The sequence below is a fragment of the Lepidothrix coronata genome, unplaced genomic scaffold (assembly GCF_001604755.1).
Source record: "Lepidothrix coronata isolate B3197 unplaced genomic scaffold, Lepidothrix_coronata-1.0 Scaffold48, whole genome shotgun sequence".
Classification (NCBI taxonomy): Eukaryota; Metazoa; Chordata; class Aves; order Passeriformes; family Pipridae; genus Lepidothrix; species Lepidothrix coronata.
In genome coordinates this window covers 3,402,394-3,426,833 of record NW_016690228.1, presented here as the reverse complement: position 1 = coordinate 3,426,833, position 24,440 = coordinate 3,402,394, and positions in this window count along the sequence as shown.

The window sequence follows — 24,440 nt, the reverse complement described above, 5'->3', positions numbered from 1 at the left end:
AATCCTAGAATGGTTTGGTTTGGAGGGGACTTTATGGATCAGCTAGTTTCAACTTCCCTGCCATGGACAGAGACATCTTCTAGTAGACCAGGTCACTCAGAGCTCTATCCAACCTGACCTTGAACACTGCCAGGAATGGGACATCCACAATAGGTTCTGGTCAACCTATTTCAGTGTTTCACAACCCTCACAGTAAAGTATTTCTTCCTAATAATAATACGCGTATATAAAGCCTATAGACAAGTTTAGCAACTCAATATGCACATCAGACATCTGAGAAGGTAATGCAGCCAAGCCCTCCTATACTACTATCACCACCCCACTTGTTTTGGGAAGAGCACTGTTGTGGACAACCTCATGATCCAAGAAGGACTGTTTCTCCACAGGTATAGTACTTGAGACAGCTGTGTCAAGTTTCTGAAGGAGCCGTTCAAGCATCACATAAGGAATTTCTTCAGTAGAGAAAGACAACCCCAGTTATTACATGCCATCACACCCTGGAACCTACATAGAAAATCACTGAGCAATTGCAGGCTTAAGCTTACCTTAAGTTAATATCTTAAGCTATTAACTCAATGCTGCCTTCCAAATGTTTGTCCAAGACCTGATACCCAGGTCACTGAAATTGGCAGGCATTAAAAGAGATGCTGGATGGAATGTATTGCATGTCACTGCCTCATCACAAGCAGCATGGTAGAAAAAGTGTATCTCAGTCTGGCAAGGTATATAGATCGAATCCCAAAACAGTGATTGGCAAAGAAGGGTGAATCTTCAGAAGTCTGAATGAAGCAGTTGCTAAAAGCATTGAATACTGCTGAGAGTTTTATGAAAAATATAAAATAGACTCTGATGAGATCATTTACGATTTCCATCTCGAGTTGCATGAGAAAGACAGAAAAAAAAAAAGTAAAAAAAAATTTTAAAAAAAAAGTTTTGTGTTATTCACTGGTACTTCTGCTACAGGTACTCATTACAATGAGAAATGTGAAGCTGCATAAGAAGGAAAACAAGTTGTTGTGCAGCTTCTGTGAAACTTTGAATTTATTTAACTGAGATCAGGAGCGCAAGTTAACCCTTGTATCAGAAACCAACCTACTATGTCTGCCTGCCTGACATTGCTCTTATTCTCTGTGGTAAGGGTCTTTCATTGAAACAGAAATACAGAAGTTATTGTTACCCTGGGTATAACATCTTACCCTACAATAGTTGCATTGTGATTGAAATGAGGTTTTGATCTGGCAGAGTTTATAGTGAGCCAAATTTGAGCAGATACAGCACCAGGTCCCCTTGAGAACCTTATAGGGAGAAAGCAGAAGACTGTGATGGTGACCAAATGGCTGGGCCCTGCTGTTAGAGTCCTCTGCACCCACTCTTCATCAAACCTCAACAAAAGTTTACAGAGAACAATCAGGCAATCCCTTCCCTACTCAGCATAGTGTATTTGCATGTGGTAAAGATTTAGGTGGATTTATGTTCTGCTGTAATTGAGAAGAAAACAGGATATACACTCTACTGCACATAGGGTAGGTGTAATGGCATAATCAGAAGAGGGGGCCCATGTTTTCCCTCCTTTCTGGATATAAATTTCTCTAAAAATATAACCAAAGGAACTAAAAAGTATCAGTAGGAACAAAAATAAGAAGGAAATAAAAAGTTCTTTGCTGAAGAAAGTAAAGCGAACGAGCAGGCATGGATTTATCAATGTAAAGGTAGAAAAAGTAGAGAACAGGAATGAAGGAGAGGAGAGTACACGGAAAGAAGTGGCACTTGTCTGCTGGGACAGAGATTAAAGGAATCACTTTATCTTCTACAAATTTTGTCTTGAGAAAAACAAAATGGCAAAACTCACAGAACATCTCCAGAAGCTGCCTTAATAGAAACTGAAGTGAAATTTCTGTGGGCTTCAACTCAAGTGACACTCAGAGACATTGAGAAGGAGGAGGAAAAGTCAGCAATCCAAAATGTGAAAAGGGAGGCAAACCTGGTGGCTAGCACTGCAACAGCCATGGCCATAGAGGAAAGCCTGGAACAAGCAGCCACAAACAGAGCTCAGATTTGGTGACCTCTGTGATCAGGCCGTGTATCACAAGCTAAAGTGAGTCCATTAACAAAACCTTGTAACTTGTTTGCTAAAATTTTACTTAAAGGCATTTTAAAATGGAGAAGAGACATCTCTGCTACATGCTCTTTTCCAGACTTGTCCAGGAATGAAGTTTCTCTGCCCCAGAGCTCTTTTCAGGGATACTTGGGATAGCTCAAAATATCACTACAGAACTGTTTGTGATCTATGGGGCCCTTCAACTTTTGTCCACTTTGATAAGTCTATGTAAAATTCAGTGTGGTGCTCCCACTGAAACTACCCTTTCCTTATTTTTTCCTTTCAGGAACTGCTACTTGTGCACCAAGACAATGAAGGAACATGACAGTTCTCAGCTACTATTAGAAACCAGTTATTAGACATGAACAGTATGGGTTCCATTTACGTGGAACAAAGTACTTACAAAAATGCTTGTCATCAATACAAAAGGAAGGCTGGATAATTTTAATACACAGGAACACCTTAATTATTTCAAAGCTTCTAGCATACATTTAACTTTGTTGTCTCCTCTGTTTCGTATCTTCATGCTGTTTGACACACCTATGTGCAATATTATAATCTTCTATCAGCATAACCTCTCATATTTTATGTTCTTTTCATTCTGTTCTTCAAAATTACCTTTGCTGAAAACTTAATAAACCCCCAGATTTTGGTACCACTGAAGTGACTAAAACTGTGTTTATGAGCTGTATCTCATTAAAGGCAAATATAAAACCAAACTGGAAAATTTTTTAGTGTAAGCAGTTTTCAACTTCTAGATGAACAAGGAAAGGTTTGAAGAAATTCTCAAAGTGAAATATCTTTATGTTCTATGAAATATCTCCTTACCTAAAAAAGCCTTATCAGATCAGCCTTAAACTTTACAAAAATATTCTCCTTTGCCAAGAGACCACACGTGAAGCTTCAGGTGGGAAAAAATTAGGCTTGAAAAAAGAAGAAGAATAGAATATTTGGTCTTACAACAAAAATCAGCATGGAACTGCTGCCGTAGTTTTATTATAAAGACTCATAAAAACACTTCCAGTTGCTCTCCAGTAGGTCTGATTTCCATAAGTAAAACCCCTCTTTATTTCTTCCACAGTTCCTTATAGGTCTTTAAGGAGCTATGAAAAGTCTCTTGCCAACAGGGAATTTCTTGCAGAAATAAAGTATCTTAGGAAATATTTTTTTATAGATCTGGAAACATATTAATGATTAAAAGTCTGATCCTTCAAAGCTGAGTGTTTGCAGTTTCTATTGGCTTCTGTGAAAATGACAGATGCTGGGCAACTTTTCATATCAGATATAATATCTGCATACCTCAACTCTGTGATCGAATCAGGCTTGTAAAACACCTTAGGGCTTGCCTTCTGAACTGCACAACACGGGTCCCCATAGTCAAACCCAGGAGTTTCAAATTCAGGATTCAGGTCCTTAAGATCATGGGACAGACTCAAAATTCATACGCTTTTTCAGTCTTTATGTGATTCATGACTTTAAATCTTTTTTTAAAGCAAGTTTCTTGCCTTTTAGGTTTTCTCTAAAGAAATCCAGGCTGGAAATGCACTTTTCTTTAGAATAGAACAAGAGTTTTCTTGCTATGACCTGTCTCCTGCAGCTGAGGCTAAAGAAAGATGACAAATATTTAGTGTCCATCTACAGAAGATGGTCATGGCTAAGTTATCATTCCTCTTGCAGGTCTGGCGCCGCGCTCCTGCCTGTATGTCCCAGCACAGCCCTGTGTTTTCTCAACACTTAGCTGGGGACAGAGAATCAGAGCATAAAAAAATCTGTGGGAGGCAGAGCTGCAGCTGCTAGAGGAGCTTATTTTATCTGTCAGCAACTGTACATGAACCCTCTCTACTGCAGGATAAAATCTGACGGAGAGGCATAAGTCCTGACAGAGAAAGTTTTATGTACAGTAAAGTCCCCATCAACCTGTCAAGCATAAATGGTCATATGCAATGTAAGTGATTATTACAAGTGATCCAAAAGAAAGCATTTAAAAACCAAATGAACCAATCCACTACACCAGATCTACCCCAAAGCGTCATGATAAGTTAAACTGTTTTTAAGTCAGAGATCAGCAACAAAAAGTCTGACTGCCAAAAGGCATTTTAGACATTCAGCAGATTTCCTATTAAAATACAAGATAAGAGACCATCAAAATGTAAATAAAAGACCCCAGTCAACTGTGTAAAATTTCTTGAGGAATCAAGGAAAGCATATCCTCTTTGTGGGACTGCTTCCAGGACCTTCTCCCTCTTTTTCAGCTTTTGTGCTCTTGTGTTTAGGGCAAAAACAGTTTAGAGTTGGAACAGCTACATTCAGCTTACAGCCCAATAGTGGCTCCTTTTGAAAGGATATTTAAGTCTTCATCTTTTTCATAGTTCTCTCTGACCTCCAGGTTATCATCTTCTGGGAAAGTACCAGAAAGAAACTCTAATTTTTCAAAGAGGAAAATCAGCTTTATGTATTCTGTAAGGCATGACAATCAAGTCAGTCGTATGTCCTTACAACTTTGCCATCAATATCAGACACTGGTTTAATTGTGTCACTCAAATCACTTTGTAATTGTGGGTCAAAAATGTCATTCTTCATTTACCTGCATTTCTATACCACTGAGGTAAACAGATGCACTTGCTCCAGTGATATGTCTGTATGAACATATGCTCTAGACCTACACACAGAATAAATGACAGGATATTTGTCAAGCTGCCTCTAGGAGCGGCCTCATATTTTTTGGATAAACTTCAGATAAAAATCCAAACATTTGGATAATTAAAAATCATCCAGAGCTCCTGGATGTCAAGGCTTTCCTCTCATTCATTTGGACTGAAATTGTCAGTGGGCACAGAAGTGTTGTAATGTGAGGGGTAGTCAGCCAGTGAGCAGAAATAGGAATCAGATGTCTTTCCAATAGAACTTGCCTCTCCACCAGCAGTCCTCCAGCGAATTTCCCACACCTGTGGATGAGGGTTACACTGCTGTTACTGCCATTCAGAATGCTTTTAATGGTGGATGTGTTTTTAAAAGACAGCTCTCACAGCTTATAAAGCAAGGTTTTGGCTTCGGCTAATGAAAAGCATTAATGTACTGTGGGAGGTGCAGAGAGAGAAAGATTATAATTAAACCTCTCCACTTCTCTCCTGTCTCTAAGGGCTTGGATAAGAAACAGTTCTGCTGGGCAGCCGAATTTGAACTAAATAAGATAGCTGGGGGAGGGAGCCTTCTTGGTGGTTTCATACAGATTTGCACATGTGGTAGGGCCAGGGAATATTTCTGATGAAAATAAAATTGTTCTGGGCTCAATCCAGCTGAAAATACCAACAGCCTGCCAGGCCCTGTAACTTTCATAAGGTTGCAGATCCTGGCTCCTATCAAGGAGCTTGGCCCAACCACCATAGAGGGCCCAGCAAGCAAAACAATAGTTTTATGACTAAAAATTGCACATCAAACTGGGAGAGGCAGGAGGACTTGCGTCAACTCACTCCCTCTCTCCCAACACTGCCGAGGTTGGGCTCCTTCTTGTACCTTCAATCCTCCTGACCCCACACCCTGTGAGTACAGCCAAGAACTTACCTAGGACCCAAAGCTGGAGGCATTTGCTCCTCAGCTCACAAAAACGTACCACTGTGTCTTGATATCTCATAGGCTGGTGATGATGACTAGTAATGGTCTGTTGTGGGATGAACGTGATTCTCCCTGCATCCTCCTGTGTGTTCTTTTACTATCACCCTCTCTTGAGTTTAATTTTGTCTTGAAGAGCAAGTTTTTTGTTGAAATTATTTATAATTTACATCAAATAATATAGCACCCTTTAAGCACATCACAAGCAGGTCTTTGTAAGAAGTATGTTTGAAACTATGTAGGTGCCACGTGCCAAAAAATAGAACTATTGAAAACAGAAGATTAAAAGACCCCAAACAACATTTTAAAACTTCTGAAGGAATTTGATATAAAAACTTTTTTGGGGTTGAGTGGGATGTTGGATTCCACAGCTTTGGATTGCCAAGAGATGTTCCATAAACTCTCAGGATGAGATGGAAGACTGAGCTTATGGTGGACAACAAAAGCTAAGCTCATAAGCTTGGTCAGATGTTGGAAACATGGGCAACAAAAATGCTTTAAACTTAATGCTATAGAAGTAATTCTTGCAGCTGTTTGGATCAGACTCAACTCTCCATCCTCTCAACAGTTGCATCTCATTACCTAAAATCACTAGTGGGCCACAACTTCTCATATCATGACAAGACACCTGTTCCAGGAGCAGAAATAGGGGGAAAATGGGCAGAATCGGTTCACCTTTCTGACATACAATCAAATACAGTTCCAAATCTTTGCTCTAAGCTTCTTTTAAAGGAGAAAAAAACAAATTCCTACCATTACACAACCCTGATCCCGACAACTCTGTACCTTCCTTGGGATTATACTGACTTAAACTGCTCTGGAGGAATGAAAAGCCCGCAGCTACACTGATGACACCCATGGAAAGTTATTGTCTTCAAAAACTTGCTTTCAAAAAGTTATTGTTTTTCAAATCACTCCTTGCAAGAAGTGTTCATAAGTACAAAAAACATGGAATATAATGAAAACTGATGTTGAGTTAGAACCAGGCTGTCAGTGCCCCTTATTGTCTCTTTAATCACTGATTAAGCCCTTGTACCCATAGCCATTTCATGGAATTTAAACCAGCAGTAATTAGTCCCCATCCAATAGAGTACTTTAAAACATACATCAACTCTTAAGTATCTGAAGATCTCAGCTGAAGCCACTGTGAGGACTGACACCCTGTCCTGTAGTGGAATGGCTCTTTTTCCTGTGACCACGGAGTTAACTCGAAAATTTGCCTGCCACTCTTTTTTTCTGCTCTAGTGAAGCTTACTCAAGTATTTCAGCTATGGATGCAGAGAAGGCCTGATTCTGTGCTCAGGAAGTCACTGAAAATGTTGCTCTTGATTTCAGTGTGTTCAGGATTAGGCCTTAGCAAGCACCAGAAATCTAATAAGTAGGTGTGTGGCCTGTGTTTTCAGAGGTTCTTAGCCTCTTGGACTACAAGATCAGTCTCCTTTTAGAAGCACAGATTTGAAGAATATGTAAATACCATTTATATATGCACATATATACACATTCTCACTCCATACATGCATATACACGTAATATTATTACAACTTCACCAGAATTGTGCAAACCTGTTACCAGATCGAAGCACAAGCCAGTATTATTTTAATGATGGAAATCTATGCTTTTCACAGCAGTTATCTTTCTTGAGTTAAACAAAGGCAACAATTTTATCCGAAATATACATAGACACGTAATCCAAATGACAGAGCCCTGTTAAGCACAGAGAGATATTTTACTCTCAGTTATACCAACGTAACTTCTGTTCAAGATGAAAGACATCCCTCTGATCTTACACCAGGCAGATGTACTTCTTCTGAGCAGAAGATACAAAAGACCTGTCAGAACTTATGTTCCTCAGTGGGATTTATATCTCTGTAAGTGGGCCTGTTTGAGTTGAAGATGTGTGTACATTCATAATGGAAGCTATTCTTCTCCCCCTAAGTGCAACATATGGATGTAGACATAACTGCATTACGTATAAAAATGTAATAAGATGTTTTGCCTGTGAAAAAACATGCAATAAAAGACTTACATGTCATTTTATGTGAGGATATTTGTGCATAATCTCATTCTCACATTATAACATGTTTCAAATATAGTATAAATGCTCTCTCACGTCAAAGTGTAGTCTGCATAGCAGGATGACTCAGGATAAGACAATAGCCCTTTGCTCTTGCAAATATAATCTGAAAACAGGCTTGAGCTCTCAGAAGAAATGTACTGGATGGGTTTAGACCCAGGGCTCACTGGTTTGCATAGCATTCCACAGAATCTTGGTAGCATTGCTTGGAAAGACCCAGGACCAAGGCCCCAGTGATCTATAGCTTCCTGGAAGAACAGGCTTCACTTAAGGCCACCTTGCATCTTGCCCCATAAAGAACAGGACTTATGTACAATGTGTTCCACTTGTATAAGTGGCACCTCCACACCAGATCTTTGACATGCTCATTTTAAATAAACACTGTAGGAAGGCCGTGTCTCCTTCCATGTCCCATTGAGCTGCTGCTTTTTTCTGCAGTGCCTGCCTCCATGCATCACACTGGGAAGCAGCGTGTTACCTCCAGATAGTCCTGAGAGCACTCTGAAAGTCCCTCTGCCTTGGGTCAGGGCAGCTGGCAGTATTTCAGACCAAATAAAAGCCACCACTTGATGGAGTCAGGACCATTTGCAAAAAGCTGGGAGCACAGAGAATCAGAACAGGGGTACAATATGAGCAGCAAGGGACATTGTGAAAAGGGAGGGGAGCAGCAAGACTATAGACATCACGTGCCTGATGTAAGCCCTGGGCAGAACAGACACATCTGCACACCGGGAAGGAAGCTAGTAATATGACAATGTCTCAGGAAGCCTCTTGGAGTGGGCATGGCAGTCCTCGCTGTACATGTCTAGAAATGCATGTCACAGCATGAGTGACAGACTTCCAAAGAGAAGCAAAAAGGATTGCTTTTTCCATATTAAAAATAATTTCCTCATTGTAATGATGGTGCAAAATGACACTGTTCTCTCAGTATTTACATACTGAATTCCCTTTTTTTAGAGGGGACTTAAACTTGAGTGATCTGTAGACCCACCATCTATGTACTGAGCCCTCTTTGGTTTTTGTGCTTTTTGGAGAGATTATGCCCCCATGATTTATATAAAGAGTCTGCTGTCTTAGAGGGGATTTCATATGACCCCATGATCCCATTATTTAAGTACTAAGATCCTTCTTGTTAGAGATTACTTTAACCACCATTTACACACAGCTCCACAGAATAGAGCTTTCCCTGCCAGTGTCAGTAAAGTTAGCTTTTGTTCAAGTGCTCTTCCTCTGCAATTAAATCACAGTTGAATGGCAACATTCCTATTTTTTATAGCATGCTCTCAGGCTGGCTGCATCCTCCCAAGGCCAGTGGCATGTTGAGCAAAGTCCAAACCCAGGAGTGGACATGACTGCAGGTTGTGCAGCCATGTCTGTGATTGTGAATCCCATCAGTCATTGTGAGAGTGCATGGTGATGGCATCCTAAATGACTGTGATGAACTTAAATAATACATGTTCAGGCAAAGCCCCAAATCATTGCTACTGAAAACTAACATAACAAAAAGAACTAACTTTGAAATCAGTATGTCCTTCCATATCTTGCCTTTTTATCTCAAGCATTTCACATTCATGAACTCTATGAGCTTTGTATGCAGCTATGCCAGTAGTCTAAGATTAAAATCTTTGGTTTATCATGTTCAGGTAAATGATGCTTAATAGTACTTTACAGAGACAAAATATTAAGACAGTTTTAAATACGTGTGAAGACATGTTCTTGCAAATTTCACAGATCAGAAAGAAAAGCCAGAAAAAATAATAGTGAAAAATAATGCTTTTAAGAAGAGGAGTACATGAACCAGAGCACTTCAATTTCACCAACAAGAAAGGGAAGGAAAAAGATAACTAGGAATAAAGGAACAATAGTGAAAATATATAAGATGTGACAGGAAAAAGATGATGTAGACACAACTATGGAAATGTGGAAAAGCAATACAGAAAGTAAAGGGACAGGGAAATAAATGGGTCTATTAAGTATGTCTCTTTCCATTGTAGAACTGTATAAGTGGATCATGAAAAAAAAAAGAGGAAGATGAGTGCTATAGGGATTTCATAGTTTAGAGATGGCAACATTTTTTTAAAGATGTAGCCAGTGACATTTGAGATAAATCATTCCATGAGACACTTCACAAGCAGTGGAAGGAGGCACATGCTGCTCACATGGGTATTACAGAGCAATATACCTACAGAGGCTATTAAAAATCACCTGTTCCAGAGGAAGATATATCCCAGATGACTTTTGGCATATTGGTCTTATATTTAAAAGATGCTTGATAGATTTTTGTGTATCAGGATAATTTCACATAACTGAGATGTTAACTTTGTACCAGGATTCATGAAATCACATAGGTAACTGTAAATGAAAGTAATGAGAGGTTTTCTCATCTGACAGAAATTTTAAGGAAAAAAATGGAATAAATGAAATGGAAATCATCAATAAAGGAAGCAGAATAAAAGTCCTTCCTAGTCAGTCTGAAATTCCATTTTTAAATTGTTCCAGATTGATGAGACTTCTAAAAAGACAAAACAACACAAAACAAAACCAAACAAGAAAATCCCAATTGATTGAAGAAATTACTTCATTTGACCCCAAAGGAATATTTTATTTGTTATTCAAGTATAAAATGTTCTTACGATAAAGCCAAAACAATTTTGAAAATAAATATTTTAGACTAAAAAATTCAAATACTTCATTTTTAAAATATCAACTCAATATTTTTCAACTATTTTTTAGATTCTCCTTTTACCGATACATTTATGAAAACCCTTGTTTTCAGCTGTAATAATTTCAGAAACAACATTATTTCAGGAAACATATCAGTCTATTTCAATTTGCATTTTTCAGTGGGAAAAAAAGAAGATTTAAAGAAACTTTTCCCTCAACTGTAATAAAATAACAGGTGAGAAAATATTGCCAATCAAGATGGTTTTAAAAATACCCAAAACATGTTAAACAAATTCGTTTAATTGTCTGATAGTGGCTCGATGATGAAAATCACTTTATAGATGTAAAACACTTAACGAATGCTACTTGGTTTAATATCAAACCATGCATCTATGTAGCATTGCAAAATACAGAACCTGTGAAGTAATGCTGGAGTAGGTGACGAACTGAATAATTGGCAGATCCTAAAAGAGCATTTTCAGTGGGAAATCACATAATAATGCAAGTGTTTACAATACACATCTGTGTGAATAAGTACTGGTGATTATGCTAGTCTGTATTTCTGTTGGTAATCTAGAGGGGAATGTCAATTACTACTGAAAATATCTAAATGACATAAAACCTGGCAGAGTGGTGTGTGATAGTGAGACCTGGGCAGATGTACAAAATTATATGGTCTGGACATACAAAGAGCATGAGCTTTAGTACAGGCAAAACCAATAAATCACCCCACGTGAAACCAAGGAAGATAATGATGACCACAGATTCTGGTTCTTGGGAAAGCTGTGTCTCTGAGAAGGATTTGGGGCTCAAGGAATTGCATTAGAGTTCCTACTGCAATGCTGGAGTTAAAACAATCCCTAAACCTAAAAGGAGAGAAGCAAGTAGTGGAAATACAGATATTTGTATGTAACTACAGGAACACAGATGTTGGAACATTATGTACAGTTCTGGTCATCCCGTATTTATAAAAAGATGTTGAAAAACTGAATAAGATGCAAAAATTGAGCCAGGAAAAATATTCCAATGCTGGGAAAAAAATTCTGGACAGTGCAAGACCTAAACACCTGATAAAAAAGAGGAAGAATAAGTAACTTGAATGTGCCCCACGTTTTCGATCACAAGACACTATTCTGGGTCTAAAGTGGAGAAAACTACTGCGAGGAGCAATGGAGAGTAAAAATGAAAAAAAAAAAATCACAAGACAAATAAAGCAAATATCTTGGGAAGCCAAAGTAATTTATTGGTCCAAAAGCCTTCACTTCAAGACTAGATGTCTATATGGAAGACTGTGAGTCAGAGAAACTCTAGGTAGACAATGTGATGTGGAAGTAATTTAAAGCAAGTAAACAAACAAATAAATGAAAAATCAAAACAAAAATAAAAAGAATCTGAACAAAACCAAGGCTTATTTTATCCTGGGAAATGAATCCTGGTGATCTAATAGCCTTTCTGGGCACATCTGTGTGACTCACTGACTCTGTTTCTATGGATAACACTTTATGGAGCAGATCCAAGTCTTCCTGCACATCCAATTTACCTTGTTTTGGAACTGAGGGGAGAGATAGTTGTGCAGCTATTGCCAAAGCTAACAAGAAACGTATCTTACACAAGACAAAGCCCTGCTTGCAGAGAAATTTAAGCTGAAGTGATGTATATCTTCAAGCAAACAGTGAAGTCATAAACACCCTGGAGCCCATTCTGCCTTTGTTTCCTCACTGGTTTTGCATGGTATTACATGATGGTTGAATTCAGGGCTGCTGTTGCTCTCCATATGCACATCTGTGCCTTCTCCTTTCTAATGCTCCACGGTATTGGTATAAGTTCCGTTATGCTCTTGTACCCCTTCTATAACAAAGCCATTATCCCTAAGACCTCATTTAAATGTCTCCCTCCATTGATTCTTAAAGGCTTTAGTCAATGTATTTGAAATGGACCCAGCAACAGCTTGTGTCCACAGTGGTTTTGCTGCACATAGAGCTCCAAGCACAACTTGAGTTACTGTCTTCATAGAGGCCAGAGCCCTCAAAAAGTTTTATTTTCTAACTCTATGCTTCCTAACTTGAAGTACTGAACACCATTTATAAAAACCAACAACACAGAAAGGGATATGGGGATCATGTCTAAAATGGTTCATAATTTGACCCTCAGAAATCTTCATATCAGAGGGTTTAATCTATCTATGCTTATGTCAGAGGCTGAAATTTTCTTTTCTTAAGAAAACAGACAAACCTCATTCCTTTTTAGAAGCCCAAATATCCTGGAAAGATAATTACAAAATAATATTGATTGTACAGACGTCTGTGTATAGTGCTCCATCCTGATACTCACTAACATGAAAATTCAGATAATCAGCACCATTCAAGTCGATGGGAAAACTTCCTGTGAGAGGGTAAAGTCTGCAGGACCCAGTCCTGTGCAGAGTTTGTTCCCAGAGATATTTTGTGCTTCACTAAGTAAGAGATGTCATCATATTTCAAAGTGAAATTTTGCAGGCCATTGATCTAGAATGTAAGCTAGTTCCTTTGGGTGTTTTGGAAAATCAGAACAACATATTTATTTAATTTAGAAAAATTACTTCCGTCCAAGGCTGTTTCTCAAAAAAACATTCATGACAGCTAAAACCTGCAAACTTTATACATATATGTGCCAGGCATAGCATAAAGATAAATAGCTCAGTACTTTGTGATGTGAAATCTTGCTGAACAAGTATTGTGTATTGGATTGTAAAGATCTTAAAAGACCTTACAATGTCCTGGAAAAATAATCATAGTTTTAATGGGCTAGTAAATCTTCACATGGTAGTTAGGAAATGTTTCAATAAACTGTAAAGATTCCTTCTAACAATTTTCATAACTAGTCACTGAATGATTAACCACATCACTTTTTCTAAGGTTTGCATTACAATAACATGAAATAAACTTTCCAAAATAGTAAAACATTTTGGGTTTTATGCCAAAAGGAAAAGCCAAGGGCATTAAAAATTAAAGATGACATGTCCAATACAGATTTTGACCTCAGCTAAGTAACTTTCTTGCTTCTGGACTCTCTTAGTCCCCTGATGAAAACAGACAAAACCATTCTCCCAAAAGCCAAGAGTACACCTGACCTAAATTCTTTCAAATTACAGACTTAAAAAGCAGAAAACCAGGTTTGCAAATTATGCTTAGTTATTGAATGGCATCTGTCTGTATTGCTACATAGGGCAGGGAACACTTCGCAGAAATAACTAAGTGAATTCTGGGCAAAGTGATAGTCTGAAAAGAAAAAAAAGAGTATTTGGTCCTGTTACTGCCTGCTTGAAAGGAGTTTGAAGTTTCTCTCCTATGCTCCATTATTTTCTTCTTTATGCTCTTTAAGGATACCCCAAACTTGAAATTTACTAAAGGCTGGGTTTTTTTCTCTAAAAAAATTCAGTCTTTTGTAGTAAAAGCTGCTGAATATTGGGGGGGGAAGAGGGTGTGTTGTTTGATCATTGGTTTTTCTTCTCCTGAAAAACACAAGGATGGAACATGCAGAAAGTACTCAGGTGGAAAGGAAATTTTGCTGTCAGTCAGAAATCTCACTTCCTACCTCCCTGGGAACATAAGATCAAAGGTGCATTTACCCTGAACCAAGCATCCTGCACCAAATATCAAACAGAAAAAAACATGGTGATTCTTCACCAGAATATTTTGTTCCGGGGTTGGTATCTTTGTAGGCAGCAGCCAACATAAGGTTCACCCTCTGAACTTACATTGTCTTCTTGTGTGAGACATCCTCAGCTTAAAGACGTGTGAAACGGCTTTCCTTTTCCTTGCTTGCAGCCTGGCTTCTGCTAGATGAATTTGACTAGTTCTTGCCCTGTGTGAAAGTGAAAGGCAGGGGTTTATTCACCTTCCCCATCTCTGTCATTCAGAGACTCAGAATTTCAGTTCAAAACTCTGAGGTCTTCATGGTGTAGACCAGGATGGAATAATTTATGGACAGTTCAATAAAGCTAAAATTAAATGTTATATTTACAATTAAGTGCCAAAGTTTCAATAGGATTCTTGTGAAACATTTCCATTTTGTCAAATCAAACAACCTTTTCTGTAAAAAAACCCTGTCTTCTGGAAAATTTTCAAGCTTCTCTGAGTGTTATGCTACATTTTTGGCTCAAGAAGATCAGTAAGGGTTCTTTATTTTTATTTTAATACAAGGTGTCAAAATTAATTATCAGAAATTTCACTGACATAAGGGAAAATATTTGGGCCAGAGCATTCATTGCTATAAAGACTATTACCAGAATTTTCACACTGTAGTCATAACCACATATTCATGTAGACTAACTAAATAAAATACAGATTTCAAGAAAACAAGGGTAGAATTTTTGGCTAATACACACAAGGCAATATCTTTTGTGGCATTTGACTTTTATCAGTTCATGTCGTTCAGCCTTGACTACAGATATTTTGGACACTTAACTGTCTGCTCATAAAAAGAAGTTGACCTAGAAATGAGGGAGGTCAGGGGCCTGCCAGAGATTTTGCTGTCCCTCTTATGGAGCAATGTCTCAAGAAAGAAATGACAAAAAGGCGATTTTGTATTTGTTATCTATACCCTGCCTAAGCCCCAGTTTAGCTGCCTAGCTCCTCTAGAAGACTCTTGAGTTGCTCAGGGGTGTTTTCTTTTTTATAAATCCGTGCTGACTACTCCCAGTCACTGACTTGTCCTTTATATGCTTGGAAATGGGTTACAGGAGGATTCGTTCTATCATTTTCCCAGGGACTGGGTTGAGGCAGACTGTATTATAGCGGATCCTGGATCCTCCTTCATGACATTCTTGAAGATAAGAGTGAAATTTGCTTTCCTCCAATCCTAAGGAGTCTCCCGTGATACCCATGACTTTCCAAGGTCATCAGGAGCAGCCTCACAATGGCAACCTCCGGCTCCTCCTCATCCATGGGTAGAGCTTGCCAGGTCCCATGGACATGGCTACATTCAGATTGTTTAAATGTTCCCTAAACTGGTCCTTCTCCTCCAAGGGAATTTCTCCCTTGCTCCTACCTTTTCCACTAGTTTTAGGGACCTGAGATTCCTGAAGGTATATCTTATCAGTAAAGACCAGGAAAAGAGATTTGAGTACATTGATTTTTTCTCTGACCTTTGTCATCAGGTCTCCTGCCCCATTCAGCAGTGGGCCCACATCTTCCCTGGTCATATCAGGTAGTACCTGTGGAAGCCTTTCCTCATCACCCTCCAGGTAGGCTCTAGCTTTCTTAACCATGTTCCTGCATGCTCAGAGAGTATCTCTATATTCCTCCTAGATCATCTGTCCCTGCTTCTACTTCTTTAATTATGAAGTTTAAACTTCAATCTTCTTTAAAAAAATGTCAGAACATGTTGTACAGAGGGAAGAATGAGCCCGACAAGCTTATGGTAGCTCACATTGCTGAAGAGGCACATGGACCACATTTCCTAAGTGTCGATGGCTCCTGTCATGTACCACGTTGTCCAGCTGAGGAGTGATGAAGATATAAAAAACTGAAGCCTGATTTTAGCCCAGAAACATGATTCAAAGATGTCTCTATATGTAGTCTTGAAGACTGCAAAGACTCCAAGGCTTCATTAAAACAATGGGCCGAGCTGAAAGAATACATATGTGGTATGTCAAACACAAGATCATGAAACCTTGCAATATTCTACAAGAATATTGGCTGGGTAATAGGGAATATTCCTGAAAGGTTTGACATTAAAAGTGACACCCATTATTGTGACTTTAGCTCATGAATATGGCAAGAATTGTTAATAACACATATTATTAGGCATGTAAATTAATCAGCAGGAAAATTGAAATTTTTTTTCCTTCTTGGAAGTAGGAAATTCCATGGGGGAATACTGAATATTGGTTTGTTCTCCTTGAAGATGCTGGATAAAGAAAGGATATAAAGAGGATAAATTAAGAATTTTTGTTTCACTTAAATTTCTTTTTTTTTTTAATCCCTATTTCAGTGCATTCCAAGGGCAATTATTTTTCAGAAATATTCAATGGGAGATACAATGTGCTTAACACACACTGGAATAGCTGATGAGTTCTTGAAGCACAAACCTAGAAGGTTGCAGACACCACTTAAATCCTTTTCTCAGAGTTTGGGACCAGGACTTGAGCTGAGTGTTTGAACCCCCAGCTAAGCAGCTGCACCAAGAGGCACTTCTCTGGGTGTTGTCTCCTTTCTCTTTGGAGGGAAGCTTGATCTGGAGCTTCTAAACAGGAGTTCTGCTGAAGAGGATTTAGTTGTATTAAATTTTTTCTTATTTCAGCAAATAAATAGCCATTTTCCAATTTAAACCACGTGCTGTGGACTAGTTCCTGCCTTGCTCCAACGCTGGGTGTCTTCAGAGATTGGAGGTATTTAGGAAGGTGAAAGATGCTTCACACAGGGAGAGAGGGCCCATCATCTCATGGGACTGCACAGTAACCGCAGAATGCAACAAGAGTAAGCTCATGACAGGTGTTTTTTGTAGCCATCCAGAACTGCCCAGAACTCATTTGTTGATGAATGCAGCAGTTTGGTTTGGGTAAGACTGTTAGTCCTTTGGTTGGTGCCCTGTCCTGAAGCCTTGGGGAAACTAAGAACAGGAATATGGGAGTCTGGCATAGTGAAACTTCTCCAGAAGAACAGTTACCTATCCAATGGATTAAGTGAAATTTTGCTTTTCTACAGAAGTCCAGGTCTGGACATGTTCTTGCTGATGGAATAGCAAATTCCTGTTTTGCAATTACATCCAGAAAGAGAAATGTTTTCCATTTGCTGCCTCTCCTCCCACTTGTCCAGCCTTGGATAAGGGTCTTATTCAGTTCAGCCTGAGAGATGGAAGCTTGGAGGAATATTAGGAGTTTCATGGATGAAAAGAAAGAGACGGGAGCGTGATGAAAAAGGGAAAAGGAGGGGAGGAGGAGGTAAGAATCCTGGCACAAATATATATGCATTTAAACCGTTGCAAAACTAGACTTTGTAAGAATAAAACCTTGTGTGATGGAAATACAGATTCTGGTATGATTATTTCTTCTTAAAACAAGGAAATGGTAAGTGGAGAAGAATTATAAGCAGAAAATGTAGAGGCTATCCAGGCACTGGTACATACATACACACTGGGCAGCTGGCCTGGGCCCATGGCTGAGCCAGGATCCTGGCCAATTTTCCTTTTTTTTTTTCCTTCTTGCGAGAAAAAGCACGAGGTTAAGCTGACCGGAGAAAGCAAAAGTACCACAGCCTTTTGTGGGTAGTAAAGCCGAGTACAGACTGTCATTGTCAGGCTGTGTAACACAGTCCACTTTTGTTTACTTGCAGCAGCGGGTGGAAGGAATTGCTCTAAGTTACGTTGGGTGATGAGGAGCCAGGAGAAGGGCAGTTGTGGGAGGAGGCTCTGCTGTCTTCCTGAACTTTCACTTTTGATTTTCAGCTGAGCTGGAAACATGATTCCATTTTGTTATTTTTTTTTTAGTGCCTGAACCTGAGGCAAGATCCTCAGCTGGGATAAATCAGCTCCGCTTCCCTGTGGTCGAGGGAGGTAGCAGGATGCACAGTGGTTCAGGGTACAACCCAGTTGTTTAGAGGCTAGAGTGCTTCTTTTCCCTGGTAAAATTCAGACCACCACATTCATGTGCTCAATCATGGAGTATGTGAACGTTTTTCAAAAACACAACTTCCCAATGACCCAGAGTGCCTTCAAATAAAGAAGTGCTATTGGACCTCAGTAGTGTGAAAGGAGCAGTTGAAATCCCTGTCTTGCCCAGCTGTTAAACCTGTGTTTGATTTCTGAAAAACCTATAGAGAAAAAGGGTTAAAGGAGACCATACAAGAAGTAGAAGAAATAAATTGAATGCACATGTGCAATCATTATTCATACTATCGTTCCCTGAATTACTTCATAACACAGCTGTATACACAAAAAACCCAGTCCAGTTTGGTTTCTTCCTATTTGAATCTTATTAATTTCTGTCTAATGGAACACAAATGTTTGTGCTCTTCATTTTGACGAATTCAGCCTCGTAATGTATTTTTTAAGCATTAGCTAGCACGGCTGTGACCATCTAATACAAATGTATCTGGGCCTTTCATGGCTCCTGACAGGACATCTTTTGAGCATGACAGTTGCTATGGGGACGGGTGCAATGCCTATTTGGAAGGAAAATTGGGAGCAATGCTCATTATGTCAAAAACTACATCGTGGAGGGAGGGGAGGAGAATGTTTGCTTCTTGTGCTGACACTTAGCTGCTTGTTTTACCAGCCACCCACACACTTCCATCAAACAATATCTCTTTCAAATGCAGAAGTCAAAGTTTGCATCTCCTATCATTCCATCTGGAACAGGGAAGGGTTGTGTGAAATGAATATCATCATGCACAGGGCCAGGGCACTGCCTGGATGACTCTATCTGTCACTTCATAACACAGCAACACTGAGCCCTCTCAGTTGTCGCCTCCTCCTGCCCGTGGTCAAACGCTTTACAGAGCTTCTTGGGGCATGGCAGGGACACTAGGGTAGTGTGGGGAGGAGCCAGCTGGGGAAGTGTAACCACTTAGCTCAAACCCAGCTGATTTATCGTGGGTTTACACTGGTGAGAGAAGGATCAGTGTCTTGTGTATCACAATTTCCATAGATAGGGAAGGTGGCAATAAAAAACACAAAGACCTTCGTATCCTCCCCGACCCCCCAGAACACTGTGAGAAGTCAAGGGAAAAAAAACCCTTTCTGTACAAAATGAGTCCAAGACCCTTCTGTTTTGAGCTTGCTCTTGCCATATATTCCTTGTCTATATATTTCTTCAATTAGAAATTAGCCATCGCTGTATTTTTCACTGAGTTGTTCTGTTGCCTTAGACTTTAAAAAAAACCCCTAAGGCCACACTGAAAAAAACCCTAAGCCCCGCAAAAACTGCATAGCAGCCTAACAGCTGAAGGGAGAGATGAGGCAGACTCACCATGACATCCAGATTTGAGCAGGGGGTGTTTTCAAAGTGCTCAAATATCTGGCTTTGGGTGCTGAGGTAATATAAGAAAATCTTCTTGGTGAAATACAGGAGATGGCTGCAACATCTTACTGATACCTGTGATGGCTGTACTGAATTGTTGGGATGGGATGGATGCTTGGTCCCTGAGATACTTGCACCCTGAAGGACTGTCCTTACAGTCCTGCTTTGTTTTCTGTGTTTTACAGGGACCAGGTGTCCATGGCAGTGCCCAGGGGTCTTCATTTCCCCCGACCTCAGGATCATACAGGTGATCCAGAACCTGTTTAGTCCATGTGCTAGACTTGGAGATACAAGAACTTCCCCAGCATCTAGATGAATACAAATTATCTCACATATGGAACAGGGACAGGATGGTGGAGTTGGTCTGTACTTTGAAGGAGTGGAGCGTGTGTGTGTGTATACATGCGTGAGTGCCTGTGGGGTTTTGACGTGCTGTCAGAACACTTCTCCATTCTCTTCACTGTAAGATTGTAAACGTGAAATGTGGTGCAAAGAAAGAGGCAGCTTTGACACACTTGCAAGTTTCCTGGCCATGATCAGTCTGCAAAAGTTCTAACTGGGGACTTTGCACCAGCGAGGCTCCTCAACTGGCTCCTTGACTGCAGGCAGCAATTAATTTCTGAGGTTCTATTTAAATGTAAAAACACAAACCACCAAACCCCAAAAAACAACCAAATCTCAACCCTCCTCTCCTAGAAATAAATGCCAGTATGTGCAGCTGTAACAATTCTCCCTTCCCCCCATTCCCCTGCCCTGTTCAGTTGTGCATTGACAGCTGCCTTTAAACTTGAACTTTCTCTAGTCCTGCACAGCCTGCTACCACTTGAACTGCTTTACTAATATCATCATCTCGCAACAGCAGCACAGCAGCAGATGTTATCTCGCATGGGGAAAGAGGTTTCCAGGTTGAATGCCAGAGCTGCAGTGGGATCCCCTGCATTTCCCATGGAGTTACAACTCCCAGGAGTCATGAAGCTGATTTTGCACAGGGGTGACAACAGGAGATCCAGGTGGTGTCCGGACCTTAGTACTCTCCTCTCTCCCCTCCCTATTTTTTCATGGCATTCACCAAAGCCAGGAGCCCACATTTGAAAGGAGCAGGAGATCCACTGAGACCTCTTGTTTCCCCTTCATCTTGCCCACCACTTCAATCACCACTTTTGGAAGGCTCATTTAGCCCAACTAGAGGATTTATTCTGTGCATTAGGGCAACATATGAGAAAGTCCAACTTCTTTTAGGTTTCCTGCACAGCCAGGTGCTACCTTCTAGATTAAGACATGACAAATTTTCAAGTAGATAATTTTGCTTGTCTAAATGCTGATGTGTTTACTGTCTGCTACATCAAATATGCAATTGATTCAATATTTATGCTTATAGAATAATCATATCAATACATATTTTCTCTCTAAAACAGTTTTCCTCTCAGTAGATAGAGCTAAAAAGGATTATAACACATGAAAAACTAGCATTGCAGCATGATTCAGAGTCAAGCTGTGGTATGTGTTTGCCTATGGCAAACATGAGGCAATTTGAATTAATTTAGCCATCCCTGCCTAGTCACATCTTCCATCACTATAATTTTTCTGGCTATCTGACAATTTTGTTTTATTGAAACCTTAGGTCCAATTCTTTCTCCAGATTTATGCATGCAATGACATGCATAGGTCTCCTAAGTTTTGTGGGAATTAATGAGTATGTCTCTAAAGGAAGAACTCTAGATTAAAGGTATATATGTTTGAAAAAAATTTGTATTAATAGCACTCTGGAGATGAGCATTCTCTAATAGACCAGTGTGAATTTTTGTACTGTCTGAAGGTGTAATTTTCATAAAAATCAAAACTTATTTGAAAAAAATAGATTTTCATAGTATTTGATAGAAGTTACTGGTTTATCACTTTCACAATGAAAATAACATTTTCAGAGCTTTCAGAATTTCTTTATCCAGTTTTGAAGGAATTTAATATTTAAGTTTTAATTTTTTCTTGTTTTTACACAATGTCCTAGCATTTATGCCATCTTCAAACTCAAAGCAGGAGACGTTTTGAAAAGAAGATAAAACTTTTCAACTTCTCTCGCCCCTGTGATTATTAAAGATAATTTAAATAACAGAATACTTCAATGAAATAGTTGTATGCTATCACTAATTACACATTGTGTAATACTTTAAATAATTAGTATAAAAATTAAAACCACATTACATTAACTAAAAGAAACAAAACTAAAGAAAAAGAAATTCTGAAATGAACTCTTTCAAATCGTCAGATGTTTCCAGTTTCCACTTCACAGAAAATTTCAGCTGTATTTAGTTATGTTTTAAGTCTCTGACAGTCTCAATAGATGTTCAAAATCTCAGAGCAGGAAAATATATGTCATTTCAAAACACTGCTATTACAATTCAGTCTGCTCTCTTACAGTGACTCTATTAAGCAGGGAATAAACACCAGCATAAGTGTTTACTAGGAAGAAACTCTGCTTTCCAAACACTTGAAATAACTGCTTTTTGTTCTATGGCAACCAGGTTTTGAGAAAGATGTTTCATTCTTCCATGGTACAAACCTCCCACACACTTCCACTTCTCTCTCACTTGCAGTGCTTCACAGAGCTGCCCTTTGCAGGCAGGATTCAAAATCAGCCCTGGCACAAATAGACACCGATACCCAGGCTGACCTACAGCTGTCTTTAGACATGTGTCTGCTGTTCTGCCCAGGATCCAGTCTTCCATGGAGCTGCTGTCTCCAACGCCCCAAACTAAAGGAGATTGGAAGATCCAGTGGTGGGCTTCACTTCACCTGAAAAAATGTGCTTGTGGAGGAGACCTCTCATCTGAGCAAGCCACCATCAACTCCTATTAGAATCACAGGAGACATGGAGGCTGTCTACAGCATGATCCGTCTGTCCCATGACAGATTTTTCCTTCCCGAGGAAGAGAGCTGTGCAGCAGTGGATCTTCTCTCCCATGACTACGGTGGGCAGCCTTCACAACTGCACAAGTGCAAAGGTCTGACTGTGCTCAGGTCCATCACACCCGCCATGCTTAGAAGTAACTTGATTTAACAGAGGGGGTGAGTGACCAAGTCATTTGGCCTTTATTGGAAAATACAAATTATATCCCCAGTGAAAAACTCCCCTTAGACAGTCTTTAATGGTGCCATGCTATGAGGTGCTCACTCAAACATCCTCTCTTCTGGGCTGTACTGTATTTCACATATCCGGAGGATGTTCTGAGTGCAGCGTTTCCCTTGGCACTGTGAGGGCACTCTACAGCCTCATCATGGTACTCTGAGGACAAATTGCTCCTCATTGAAAACAGCACTATTTCTACCACTAGAATGAAAATAATTATTTGTAGGGAGCTAGATTTCCTTTTTCATTGCAGACAGTCAAGGAATTCTTCCAGTCCTTGTAGCCAGGTGGTGGGCCAGAAAAGCCCACTGCAGGTCTTGATTCTCAAGAACTAAACAGTAATTTAGGGAAAGGTAAGAGAGATTCAGATCTTAAAAACATTAGAAGAAAACAAATGTTTACTTTCCCTGAGTTTCCTAGGTCTTGATGAAGGCAGCAGCCCCATAAAATCTAGTCAGCTGAAAGGTTTGCTATGTAAGTGCAGGGGTTACCTTTAGACTTCCTCTCCTTGCTGATGCAGGAATAGCTTGGGTTACAAAGAACATGAATGTCTGAATGTCTGGTACAGCTCAAGTGCATTTGTGCCAGAACGCCTACAATGTGCTTCTGCTGCTATCACTCCTTGCTTTGTCATCCTTGTTTAAAATAAAATCACTGTCTGGTAATTAACAGACATACACCCTCACCTCCCCCCCAAAAAAAAAAAAAAAAAAAAAAAGCAGTTGTACTCCGACATGTTTGCTGGATTTGCATCACTGGTACAGGAAAAAGACCATTGTTTTATCTGGGAAGATTGCCATCAGAGACTGAAAGCTAGGGTTGCATCCAGACAACACAGCACAGGTTGTCCAGCTAACCACAAGATATCATTATCCAGATATCCTTGAGGAAAGAACTAGGAGAGGACATGTCTGGGGATAAGACATCTGTGAAGTTTCCCCTTCCTGTGTCAAATAGCTGAATCACTTAAACAGGGCAATGCTCTTGACATGTCCTGGGCTGGCCACTTTCCCTTCTCCTTCTGCAGCCTTCTCTTCCAATACCAGCAACATTAGGTGTAATTAGCTTTCTTTTCCACAACAGAAGCCTAGATTTATGCAACTTTGTGTATTCTGCTACTACAGTCTATGTTCTGGTCCACATGCCAAATTTATACCAACACTGGGATTTCCAGCTAAAGCTGTTCAATCCCTTATTGCATTACAAGCTGGAGGCTGCTGTCCCAGTTACCTGTTACTGAGATAATTCAGTGTAAATCAGCTCCTCTGTCCCTTCTAGGAAATGGAAGTACAAAATCAAATGAGAATAACAATGTTATCCTATTTCTTATCATTCCCTTTTTCTTTTACACTATCCAGGCCCTTGCTTTTTTGAGATGCTCTCTTCTATCCCCCTCCTCCTTCCCACATGTCCTTCATGAATCCAGAGCCCTCTCTGTTGTCTAAGGTGAGGTTCCCATGCATTTCCTTGGAGTCACACAGGGATTCAATTTGGTCCTCTTTGACTAATATCCAAAGTCAGGCTCTAAATGCTGAAACCTCTCAAAACAGCAGAAAACAGTTCCTGCCTCATGTCTCCACAGGGATACGTCCTGGGCTTTGCAACCCCAATAGTCCAGGAAACCTCACATCATATCTTCACAGGATTTCACAGAGTTCATGCTTTTCATAACAAGGACAATGTGTGTTGCCTCACTCAACATACCCACTCTTCTTAGGTTTTCTCCTGTCATCTCTGTTGAAAGCGGAATGTTTCAGGATTCCTCCATAAATAAAATGGCAAGGAATTGCTGTCTTCCTAGTCTCTCCTGACAAAGAAGGAAGAAAGCAAATAAATTTTTATATAATTTCTTCTCCTAAAAGTGATGCGATGT